This window comes from Amblyomma americanum, chromosome 2 (genome assembly GCF_052857255.1).
Source record: "Amblyomma americanum isolate KBUSLIRL-KWMA chromosome 2, ASM5285725v1, whole genome shotgun sequence".
Classification (NCBI taxonomy): Eukaryota; Metazoa; Arthropoda; class Arachnida; order Ixodida; family Ixodidae; genus Amblyomma; species Amblyomma americanum.
In genome coordinates, this window is record NC_135498.1 from 106,114,034 (window position 1) to 106,127,349 (window position 13,316).

A 13,316-nucleotide genomic window follows, 5' to 3' on the forward strand; every position below is an offset into this window, starting at 1 on the left:
ACTGGACGACGAAGCACGAAAAATGGCCGTGTTGAACACACACAAAAGGTTGTTTGCATACAAGCGCCTCGCTTTCGGCATCGCATCTGCTCCAGCTTTGTTCCAGCGCCGCCTCGAATCCGTTCTGCAAGGTCTTCCTCGCGTCAAGGTGTACTTGGACGACATCATTATTGCTGAAAAGGAGAACGACGATTCAACTCTCCGGCAAGTCTTCGAGCTTCTTCGAGCCGCTGATCTGCCGAAGTGGGCTACGCTCAGCTACCCAGGCTGCGGGGCAGTGGCTAAGTACCTGGCGGTGTTGCGTTAGCTTGCTAAATTTCTCCTTCTTTTTGTCTGTGCCTGTTTGCTCCTGTTCTGGGGTGATTGGGTGCGGGACGAGAGCTTAATGTCGACTTCTTCTCCTGGCCAGGGGTTTTCCCCTTGGTCGGCATCTCTTCCTAAAGACCAGCTCCCACTTGATCTCTTTTTCCGCAGCGGTGTTTCAAGCATTCCAGTCGCATTAGTGCCTTCCGATGGAGGCGCTATCCGACTGAACAACCCGGAGGCAGTGCAGGCGGCCCTTCAGTCCACATCGAAGCACTTTATGCACATTACCGATGTCCGGCAGTTCGGCAGGGGTGGTGTTTTGTGCCGGTCGTCGGATAAAGACTGTATTGAAGATCTTCTAAAGTGCACGACCTTCGCCAGCCACCCGGTGAGCGCATTCATTCCGCCTCATCTAGCATGTTCCAAGGGCTTGGTCCGAGGGGTCGACTCTCGATTGAGCCCTGCGGAAACGCTTGAGAACCTCTCGCCTGCGGGAGTGATTGCTGTCCATCGATGCAGCAGGCTGGTTGACGGAGTAAAAATTCCTACTGAGTTTGTCATTGCCACACTTGTAGGAATATTTTGTCCGTCAGAGATTAAGGTGTGGCCATTGGTTTTTCGAGTAGATGCCTTTAACTCTCGGCCCCTTCAGTGTCAAAACTGCTGGCGATTTGGTCACAGCGGCAAAGCCTGCAAATCGGCCTTACGCTGCTGTGCCTGTGGGGAACGTCATGAGAGAGAAATGTCCTGAACAGCAAGAGAAGTGTTGTTTGTGTAGCGGTGCTCATCCTGCTGATTCGCCTGACCGTCCTGCACGAGCACAAGAAGTTCAGGTGCTCGAGCTTATAGACAAGCGCAGATGCACGCGGAGAGAGGCTTTTGCCGCAGTCAAGGAGAGAGCCTCAGCCTACTCTAGTGTGGCCGCCAAATTCCCACCCATAATGGATTCTAGTTTGTCCCAGGCTATTACAGCGGCAGTTGAGAAAGCTGTGGCAAATGCAATGGATCGCATTATGGAAACCATGTCCACGTGTATTTCGCAGGTCATAGCTGCTCAGATGACCAATCTTCTGCAGGCGTCCACCACTCCGCTCTTGTCTTCTTTGGCTTCGGAAGCTACCCCTCCTTCTGTAGTAATCGATTCCGCTCCACAGGGCCAAAAACAATGTGAGCAACAAAAGACCTCTCAGCCCTCTCCTTCGAATAGCGTTATGGACGCATCCTCTATGGATTGTATTGATATGGAGTCTGATCTCCGCGCCCAGAAACGAAGTGGGTCTCCTCTGAATATTGCAGGTCCATCTTGCCCCCAGTCAAAGACAAAGAAAAGTAACGCAAGTCAAAACGCTAAGACCAGTATTCTAGAAAAGGCAGTCGCGGCTGCGGCACTTCCGCCAAGATAGGGTTCTTAAGTGTACTCCAGTGGAATTGTCGATCAATATTCTCAGCTTCAATAGATTTAAATTGCCTATGCAATCAGCTTCTACCAGATTTAGTTGGTTTACAGGAAACATGGCTAACTCCAAATTTCAATTATCATCTCAAGGATTACCATTTGTTCCGGCTTGACCGGTCATCACGAGGGGGAGGGTTGTTAGTGCTCATATCTACAAAGTTTTGCCACAGGGCATGCATTTCTTTTCAATATGCGGACAATGAATGTGAAATCCTTGCGGTTGACCTCAGTGTCCCAGGTCAACAGCCCTTTACGGTAGCTAATGCATATTTCCCGTCTGGTGTGCGTGACACTCGGCCCCTTGACTCACTCATGTCTAGTAGCCGATCTCAGGTTCTATTACTTGGCGACTTCAATTCGCACCATGTGACTTGGGGGTTTAAAACAGACAGCTTTGGTTCTAGGCTATTTGATTGGGCTTCTGGCAACAACTTGATCTGCAACAATTCCGGATTGCCTACGTTTGTTCGCAGTCAATGCCGCTCTGCCTTGGATTTAACTTTTTCCTCCCCAGGAGTCTCCGTTATGTCTTGGACGCCTGTTGACTGTGCAACAAACAGTGATCACCTACCGATTAGTTTCAAGTTTGCGTGTAAATTAACTCTTCCTGAGCGACATCAGCGCACGTTAATTAATTACAATTGCTTTAAAGACACTCTAAAATCAGCCCTCCAAATCACTTCAGACACTCGCGCTCAGATAAGTGCCGAAAGCAAGGCTGCACGTCTATGTTCAGTACTGGACCACGCAAGGCAAACGTCTGAATTTTTGGTTAAGAGAACAAAGTGTGCAATCGCGAACAAGTGGTGGAATGCTGAGTGCACGCGTGCATATAGACGACGGAAAGCCGCTTGGAAGAAACTTCTCAGCAATCAATGCCCAAAAAATTGGCTGGATTATAAGTATGTTGCAGCAACATTTAAGCGCACTGTCGCCCGTGCAAAGGAGAAGTATAATACAAATCATTATGATTTCCTTTCCCAATCAGGAAGTAAACGAGCTTTGTTTAATTTCATGAGGCGCAACAAGGTGATTCCTCCGACTGCCAACATTGAATCCCTCGTTCAGTCCCCTGCTGACATCGCAAAGGCCTTAGAAGATATTGCGTGTGGCCTAGAGCTTCGCTTTACATCTGCTTTACCTTCTCCTACTATATTTACATGCACCTCAAGTGATTTCACTGAGGTCTCTATGCCTGAGCTGTCGCAAATTGTTCTGCGCTTATCCCCAGCGGCTCCTGGCCCCGATAAGGTCACTTCATCTATGATCAAAATTTTGTTCAATGAATCTCCTGCAGACCTGTTGGCTCTAATTAACCATTCTATTAAAGGTCCTTGGATACCGCATGAGTGGCGTCTTGCTGAAATAGTTCCATTGCTTAAAAACCAAGGGTAGGGCTTAACTTTAGACAATATACGCCCTATTTCGTTAACATCGAACTTAGTGAAATTGGTGGAAAGGGTCCTTCTCAGCCGTGTCATGTCATTCATTTCAGAAAATGCTGTATTGAATCCATGTCAAATTGGTTTCAGGCCGGGTTGTTCAATTTGGTGTGCTCATACTGACCTTGAGAGTCGTATTAAATTAGCTCGCAATAGAAAACAGTTTGTTGCGCTTGTCACCTTGGATGTCAGTAAAGCATACGACAGCGTGGAGCACTCGACTCTATTACTAAGATTACAGGAACTCAACTTCCCAAGCTATTTTGTAGCCTGGATTTCTGTGTAGAATTTAACTGCTGCCAAAATGGTGTTTCCTCAAGGAGATTTCCACAGACAAGAGGTGCTCCGCAAGGATCAGTTCTCTCACCTGTTCTTTTTAACATTTTTTTAAGCTCAATTCCATGCATTCAAAATGTGAAAACTTATGTGTACGCCGACGATATTGCATTTTTTGCATCAGAAGGTGACATTCACACTCTTTATCGAACCCTGCAAAATTACCTCAATGTTCTTGACAACTGGCTAGGAAGAATTCATCTGTCCCTTAATGTGAAGAAATGCGCATTGTTAGTATTTCCCGTTTCTGTTCCTGTAAACATCTGCCTGGTCTATAGAAATAACATAATACCTCAAGTTCAGACGGTGAAGTATCTCGGTGTCATATACGACTCTACTCTCTCCTGGCGGCCACACATTGAGCAAGTTTCTGCAAAAGGAGTTCGGGCCATTGGCATCCTGCGCAGGCTTTGTAGTGCTAGGTCAGGCATGAGAAGGCATACGCTTCTGATGATTTATAAAATGTACGTCCGCCCAATTTTGGAGTTCGGGTGTGTTTTATTCTCAGGAGTTCCTGCCTATAAACTTCGCCCTCTTGTGCTTTTGGAGCGTGAGGCGTTGCGCCTTTGTATGGGGCTTCCAAAATATGTCGCCAATGCTGTTCTGCACCTTGAGGCGCGAATGCCTTCGTTATCAGCTAGGTTTCGACTTTTAACAGTTCAAACATTTTTAAAATTGTGCGACTCACCTCTTCAAGCTTCCAGTATAATATTTCTTAGTCAACCTTCCGCCTTTTTTAGTGCTGCCTGGTCTCGATTTCATACCCCGCAGATATGTTACGTGCAGTCTCTCCTTGATCGCATAAATATTCATTTCACTGATGTCCGCCAAATATATAACAACTCCTCATCTGTCCAGATTGAATTCGATGACATTTTTCCATCGAATGCAAAGCTGCAGCCCTTTCCGCTTCTTCAGGGTCTATTGCAGGACCACCTAAGGTCCTTTCCCTCTCATGTTCTTATTGCTACCGATGCCTCGCAGGATCGCGAGAAGGCAGGTGTGGGAATTTTTTCACCTTCACTGGATTGGTCTTTTTCTCTCCGTCTTCCTGATTTCACTCCAATTTTTCTGGCTGAATTATTAGCAGTAATCTTAGCCTTACGAAAATTAGAATCTACCGTTTCCCAGGTAGTGGTTATGACAAACTCTCTGTCCATTTGCTCTTCCTTATCCTCACCCACTGACTCTCGGCCATTACGCCTCTTTAAGTTCCTTATTCCGCTGCATCTAAATTCGGTAAGGTTGCTTTGGGTACCAGGTCACATGGGCTTTCACTTAAATGAGGTTGCAGATTCCTTAGCAAGAGCCTCTCTCAGCGGCCCAATTGTTGCTGTCCTACCATCGTGTGCATATACAGCTGCGATGAGGTTTCGCAGCTACACAATATTTCAGGAATTTGCTGCCTCGGCTCATACATCATCTCCCGAATATCAGCATCTTCTGCATCCTTGGAGTAGCAAAGACTGGCGCTCACGCAGACTAGAGGTCTCTTTCACGCGCTTGCGTTGCCGGGTTCCCCTTCTAAATTTCTACCTTCACAGATCTGGCCTGGCAGCTTCCCCACTGTGCCCTTTTTGTGCCGAACCTGAGACAATAGATCACTTCCTGCTGTTCTGCCGCCGCTTTTCTCATTTGAGGAAGCGTCTTTTGCAAATTCCATTTCATCAACTGGGCTTGCCTGTGTCTTCCGCGGTTGTTCTTTCCATTGGCGCTTCTTTGCTTGGACGAAGCGACAGGAGTGTGCGCTCTGCTGTGCAAAATTTTCTTCAAGAAACGCAGCGACTCCCATTCTAATTTCTTTTTCCCGATCTCAGTCAGTAAGACATTGTAACTTTACAGGCATTGTGTACTATTATGCACATTAAGCAATTGTCCCGTCTTCGATCTCCAAGTTAACTGGACCGCTTTCCTTCCCTCTTCCAATCTATCAGACTACATACTATTTCCACTGCTTTTCCCGTCAAAAATTTCCTGTATCCAGTAATTAACCGCCTGTGTCTTGGCCACTCCCCCGTAGTGGGTATGTGCCAGCAAAGTCTGAGGCCTTCCTTCCTTCCTTCTTCGAGCGACTGCTCGACAACGGACTCAAGTTGAACCTTGACAAATGCAGGTTCCGCTAGAAGCAAGTTACGTTCTTTGGCCACAAGATCGACGCAACTGGCTTGCACCCTCCTCAGAATATGGAAGCCATCACCGCCGCACCAAGACCAGAGACGGTGAGCCAGCTAAAATCTTTTTTGGGTTTGATCACATATTACGCAAAGTTTTTGCCGAATCTTGCAACCACGTTGGCTCCACTCTATAGGCTGTTGGCGAAAGGAGCACGGTGGCAATGGGCAGCCGAGCACGAAAAATCCTTTCAGGCAGCCAAGCGCGCTATGGGGGAAGCGGAACTTCTCGTCCACTACGACCCCGAAAAGCCGTTGCGGCTTGAATGCGACGCTTCACCAGTGGGGGTCGGCGCGGTGCTGTCACACCGAATCGGGAACAAGGACCACCCCATATCGTTCCGTTCGAGAGCTCTGACGCCGGCTGAGCGGAATTATTCGCAACTGGAAAAAGAAGCGTTGGCCTTGGTGTTCGGCGTTACCAAGTTTCGAGATTACTTGTTGGCAAATCATTTCACTCTCGTGACGGATCACAAGCCACTGACCGGGCTGTTTCACCGGGAACGGCCAATTCCGCACATGGCCGCGGGAAGAATCCAGCGCTGGGACCTGTTGCTGTCGGCTTACCATTATGATCTCGAGTACCGCCCAGGACACCTAAATGCTAAAGCAGACGCGCTCAGTCGCCTACCCTTGCCGTGCTTTTGTGAACGACAAGGGCAAGAATCAATGGAATACGTGCTTTATACACGGGGCCTAAATTCCATGGCCCTTTCCGCTCGGCAACTAGCGGACCTAAGCCGCTCGGACGATAAGCTTCAGCGGATCAGGGGGTGGATCTCACGCGGCTGGCCACGGCACTTATCGGCAGCACAGCAACACCTGATGCCATACTTTTCTCGCCGTAACGAGCTCGCCACCAGCCACGACCTGGTATACTGGGGCCATCAAGTAGTGTTGCCGGAGGCGGCGCAGCGATGCATGCTAAAGGAACTGCACAACAGTCACCCCGGTATCACAGCCATGAAGCGCACAGCTCGAGCGCTATTTTGGTATCCTGGACTAGATAGGGACATCGAATTGTTAGTTCAACGTTGCCCTAAATGTGTTCAATGCTGGCCCATGCCAGCTGCTGAGGTTCCGTCTCCATGGCCAGGAGCAACAAGCCATGGTACAGGTTGCATATGGATTTTGCAGGCCCCATCAATGGCTACCAAATTTTCGTTTTGGTTGACGCCGAGACAAAGTGGATGGAGGCCATACCTTTAAAAACCGCCACAGCAGAGACCACCATTCAAGTACTTGAGGGTATTTTCGCACGGTTTGGCCTACCATACTGCTTGGTATCGGATAACGGACCACAGTTCACAAGTGCCACCATGTCTAGTTTCTTGCAGGAAAGCCATGTGAAACACGTCCGAACAGCCCCATACCATCCTCAGTCAAATGGGTTGGCGGAGCGGGCCGTGCGGACGGTAACAGGGCTTCGAAAGAATTCAGCAGGGACTTTCCTAGAACGACTAATCAAGTTTTTATTCCGTTATAGAACGACACCTTTGGAGCGAGGGAAATCGCCAGCGGAACTGCTGTTTGGTTTCAGTCCCAGAACCAGGCTGACGGCTTCACTCACGGACATCAAGGTCACAGAAAATGATTCCGGTGAACCTGTGCCAGCAGTGACAAAATCACCAACACGTTATCAACCAGGAAAGCCTGTATGGTCGCGCCAGTTTCGGTCTGCTCAGAAATGGATGCCTGCGACTGTGGTGTCCACGACGGGAGCGCGCATGGTTACTATAGAAACACCGGAGGGATCGCAGCGCCGCCACGTGGACCAACTCAGGCCTCGGCTCGACGTGGGGTCGTCCCCTAGCAAGCCGAGCCCAGTCCGGACCCCTGACGACGCTCAAAGTAGCTCTGAGGAGGCAGAAGATCATCAAGGTACGGAGACACGGGAAGTCCGCTCTCAAGCTGAAGACCAACCACCACGTCGCTCGACACGCCCACGGAAGCCACCGGATCGTCTCACTTACTTCAGCTTAGGGGGAAGGAATGTAGTATTATCAAGTACGCGTGATAAGTTATCAAGCACGCAGGCTGATGTATAGCTTGAGCCAAGACTGTTTCACACGTGCCGCGTATCATGCCAGTCATGTGTCATGTGACCTTTCCGGTCTTTATAAGCCAGCAACACCCGGCAATAAACGTTCTTTGTTCTGCCACTACCCACCGGCTACGTTCCGTTACTTCACCTTCAATATCTGAATTTTGTTGCTTCATCTGGATGATGACCTCATCATATTTTGAAGACATTTCTTGCATGGACAGTTCAACGCTTGCCATGGTTTCTTTGATTTGCTCCAGTGCATCTACCTTAACTTTCATTTGTAGCAGGATAGAAATATTACGGTGAATCTGATATTTTATCCGGAAGGCTAAGGTCACCTATGTCTTCATCGCTTGTTGAACTTTGACCACTCCGGGCTTTGGCTGTTTTGCAAGTGACACAATTCCAGGATTTAAGGCAGCCTTTGACTTTCTTCAGTGCGCACATAGAGTTACCCCAGAACATTTGCCCACATGATAACTGAATTGTCATTCAGAACAAGAGAAGTGTATTTCGACGTCTGTAAAAGAGTTGCCGCAGACAAGGCAGTCAGACATGATTCTAAAGAACACGATCGCTCCGCAGTAGCGGTAGCCACACAGCCGATAAGTACAAGTTCAAAAGAATCAACCTGTAACATATGAACGATGAAGGTCTGGCTTAGACGAACGCCAGGAACATACGGCACGCTGCTGCTGAGTGCGTGGGGAAAACTGTTGTCGATGTGCGTGACTTTTGTAGTCTTCTTGAGGTGACGTAGTGGTGATGTAGCGGTGACGCGGTGTTGAACGGCGCAGAGGCGTTTTATGCTGATGGTCAACTGGTGTTGGTTTGTGGAAAGGACAGCGCACGTGCAAGTGGCGGGATGAAACCTGTAACATATGAACTGTGAAGGTCTGGCTTAGATGAACGCCAGGAACATTCGGTACGCTGCTGCTGAGTGCGTGTGGAAAACTGCTGTCGATGGGCGTGCCTTTTGTAGTCGTCTTGAGGTGACGTAGTGGTGATGTAGTGGTGACGCGGTGAATAACGGCGCAGAGGCGTTGTCTGCTGCTGGTCAACTGGAGCTGGTTTGCGGAAAAGACAGGGGTCGTGCAAGTGACGCGATGAATCCTGTAACATATGAACGATGAAGGTCTGGTTTAGACAAACGCCAGGAACATTCCCCACCGCTGCTGCTGAGTGTGTGTGCCGTCGCGTATCGTCGAATCAATGCAGTTTTGACTCGTTAATTGAAATATGTACGTACACACTAATGCTTCACGGTATTCTGCAGGATACTTTGTTCGTCCAGGATTGTATATTCTCGAAGCGCGGTTCGATAGCAGAGTACGGCTCTACCGCCGCTGGTTACAGTGGGATGGGTAGAGAAGCGGAAGAGCTCTGGCACGGTCGGCGGCATTTTCCTGCAAGGTCTTCATTTGTACAGGTCCGTAGTTTACAGCTTTCCCATTCGAGGACTCCACGGGCCTGTGCTGCTGTGACTTTCGAAACAGCCTGAGTTTCAACTGCGCATTTAGCGAGGGAAAGGCCGGTTACGTTGACAGAAGCAAGCTTACTTAGAACATCACTTGACAACAGTTGATGACATGTTCTATATAATATTCCACGTGTCTCAGCTAACTGTAGCTAAGATCTTAAGATGTCTGTATTATTGTGGTGTCCGTGGGTTTGTGCCAAGTGAAATTAATAACCAAAAATAAATTCAAATTAATATCCACGACGGGGATTCGAACCCACTGGGGCGCGAACAGATCAGTTGCATAGACCTCTGCGCGAAGGTACTAAACTATCGCGGCATTTTTTTTCTTTATTGCCTGTAGCGGCAGGTACAGCCCGACCCAACCTTGATGAATAGTGTGATGCAAAAAGTTATGACTTTCATTTTAACGAGATCATCCATGACTTCAATGACTTAATTCAGCATAGAAACATTGCTTCGTGAGGATATCATGCAGGTTACATACATTGTGAACAAAATAACAGCACCCAGAGTGGCCGTCGGGATCCCTATTTCGGACTGCCATTCGAGACCGCCAGGTCGAATGCAAGCCAAGACGATACAGCCCATCATACGGAATCTGTTCCTTGTTAAGTGTGAAACTGATTACCCGTGAAACGAGCGAGATGTCTCTTTTAATGGCACGTTGCAGGAGGCCCCAGAAGGATACAGCGCCGACGAATCAAGAAATAAATGTTGACATTCTCTGGGTTTCTACATAAGAGTCAACTAGTCCCCCATTACAGAAACACACCTCTCTCTTGTAGGCACGTTTTGACAGGCAACGCATTGGTACAATGTTTGAAGAAGACGGCTTTAACTCTCGCTGTGACCATCATTTTCATAGCCCGTTTTAGGACATCTTTATGCCTACCTTGGCCTAGCTCCGCTGTACAGGAACCTATATGTCGGTTTTGGAAACATGGTGTCTACTATGCCAGGATTCAACTGCTAGTGTTTCACAATGGTTGATGTACTGCACTCAAAATCGCACTGACAGAAATCTACAGGCGCATTGGCAACGTATCTCAGACCGTATTTAGAAGAAACGACTTTGTTTGGAAGAGCAGATGAGAGGCGCAGGAGCAGAAATCTTAGAATAAAACGGTCGCGTTGCTCTCTGAGAAACAAAAACCACGAGACCAATTGTTTCGCAGTCAGATTAGGTAGAGCCAGGCCTCCACCGGCCAAAAAGTTGGAAAAGGTTCCAATGAGAAGATAAGCTACAACTACTTCGCAAATATGAACACATTGTCAATGACCGCCCGCGCAAATATCGATATATCTCCATCTCCCCACGTATTCGACTGCTCTAGTAGTTGCCTCGTTTTCGCGTTCCAGTACAGCGCATTATCTGGATATTGAGCCAAGGGAATTCGAATATAAGACCACGGAGTACGTGAAAACGTTACTCTTATGTAAACATCAGGAGGGGAGCTCAAGTCAACTTGCCATAACTGAACAGATTTGCGCATATTAACGCAACAACTTACCACATCACAGAAACTATGGTACAGTGTCATTGCATTGTTAACGCTGTCCTCATCGACACAAAAAACAGCCAAGTCATTTGCGTTGCCTAAAATTTTTACTTGGAACGACTGTAGTTTAACATTTTTCTCGTATGTTTTCGCTCGCAATTAGGTTCGCACAGAGCGGTTTCGAAGTACAAGGCAAACAGAAGTGGGGAGAGTGGGAATCCCTGCCTCACTCACAAGCTGACTGGGATATTCTCAGTTAAGTTCTTGTTAGTAATTAACATCGCGGTGCATCCGTTATGTGCCATGCTAACTACTTCTAACTTCTAAAATAACACCAACTACACCTATGTTTTCCAAAATCAAGAAAAAAATATTGTGGGAAACATCAAATGCTTTTTGCAAGTCTATCCGCATGCGCCGTGACCACTAGCCGGTAATCAGCGTCGCAATATTCTTCCAAAGCACGCCTAGTGGTGAATTGAAACACACACTCATGCTGAGCATGGCACATCGTCTCCTTAATCCACTAATACTACTATAAAACTAATATCTGCGCTGTGAGCGTTTTGTCGGTAGTAACATAGCGATGTGAGCTGAATGCGTTGGCGTGGACAACGTTGTGGAAGAAACACGGGATTAGAGCAATACGCGTTGGCGTTGACAACGCCGCTGCAGAAACGCGGCACTGGAAGTAGGCCGCCGGAGTACATTGGGTAAATTGGCATTGACGATGGAAAAGTCGAATGGCTCCCTGGGTGAGTGGAAACCTCAATCGTGCTTGCAGGTTCGTGATGGTGGTGCCCATCAGCAAAGCTTTCTTCGCACAATATTTCGTCCTTAAGGATGCCAGCAATTTATGTTCTATCTTGAATTCAATATTTTGAATAAATTGAAGAATTAACTTCCTTTCTATTGTATTTCCGGCGCAAAATTTAGCCCCGAATTGTTGAGTGTTCCAAAAAACGTCCGGCGTCGTCCGGGGGTGTATTCTTGTGTACACTTGGCACGTGCCACCTGCCTTGGTCGGTACACGAAAGTGCCAACGACCCGCTGCCACGTTTGGCAGGTGACAAATTAGAGAAAGGGAATCTCCCTCTCCAATTTTAGGAGAGAGGAAGGAGTCGCTGGAAGGCGTCTGCCACTGGAAGGACGAGGAGGAGGAGGAGGAGGAGAAAAGGCAGGGAGGTTAACCAGAAGAATAACCGGTTTTGCTCTCCTGCACGGGTGGAAAGGTGTGAGGGGATAAGAAGATGAAAGAGAAAATTGAGTAGCAGGAAATTAAAGTCAATATGCAAAGTCACACCGTTCGGTAAAGCCACAGCCTACAGCTCAGGCCAGAAGTCCTCAAGAAGCAAAGCAGTGCCTTGGAGGTATTCATCGCCGGTGATCGTCGCGGCCAGTGGCCGAGAATCTTCATTTCCGTCAGTGGGCGCGGATCTAGACGCTCCAGTGCTCGGCAGCGGGACTGCCTTTCGGCGCTGTATGCAGGGTATTCACAAAGAATGGGGGCGATAGTCTCATCACACCCGCAGATGGCACATTCATGGCTATAAGCCATACCGATAAAGAAGGAGTAATGATTGGTGAAAGCTACACCAAGCCACAGGAGACACAACAAATTTGCTTCACGTCGTGGTAAGCAGGATGGAAGCCGGAGCTTCAGATCTGGGTTATGTCCTTGTGTTGTGAAATTTTCTATGCTGTGTATGATGCTGCCTACTAAAAGTCAAACTGCATTGCTTGACTGCAGAGCTGTGCGTAGGCTCAGGCAATCGGTGTATATTATACTGTTTTTAATGTTCTCATGTACTATTTTTACCACAGCCATACACATTGCATAACGTTCGGCAGTCGAAATTGATACATAACTTGACAAACTTACTATTTTTCCCATTCAACCTGTACTACGGCGCTTCCAACAAACATCGCTGTCTTCGAGCCATCTGTGTAAAACTCCATGTAGCTTGAATATTTCTCTTTCAAAGCCAAGTATTTTTATAGTAGGTGGTCATGTGGTGTTTGTATTTTACGAAACTGTGTTAGACTCAAGTCACACTTAGCGGGAAAGCAGTACCATGATGGCAATGGATTGTGTCTCGGGGCAATTTTAGGTAGAGCATCTTATATTCCCAGTTCGTGACACGCATCTTCAAAGCTGAATAACAAAGGTCTGATTGATTTCGGTTTATTATTGAATAGCCTTTAGCCTTCTAGATGTGCACTTGGTAACTACGGGGTAACAAAGGTGTTTTGGTAAGGATCTTATTTTCAGTACATATGCACAGGTAAGCATTAGTCTTCTGTTTGCAAGGGATGGTTCATTTGTTTCTACATACAGACTGATTACGGGGGATGCTCTGCATATACCAGTTGATAGACGAAAAGCCACGTTTTGTAGGGGATTCAGTTTTATGAGGTATGATGGCCTTGCAAACCCATACACAATGCATCCATAGTCCAAAGTGGACCGTACTACGGAGCGGCAGATCACTAAAACACATAACCTATCGGTCCCCCAGTGTTTCCGTGAGAGCACCTTCATTTTTTTGAGATCGGGAAGCTTTCTTTTTGAGGGT

General features: G+C 47.6%; 1 pseudogene; it reads left to right on the top strand.

The window, feature by feature from the left end:
- The first annotated feature begins 22 nt into the window (after positions 1–22).
- Positions 23–11,532, top strand: LOC144119973 (uncharacterized; annotated as a pseudogene).
- The last annotated feature ends 1,784 nt before the right edge of the window (positions 11,533–13,316 follow it).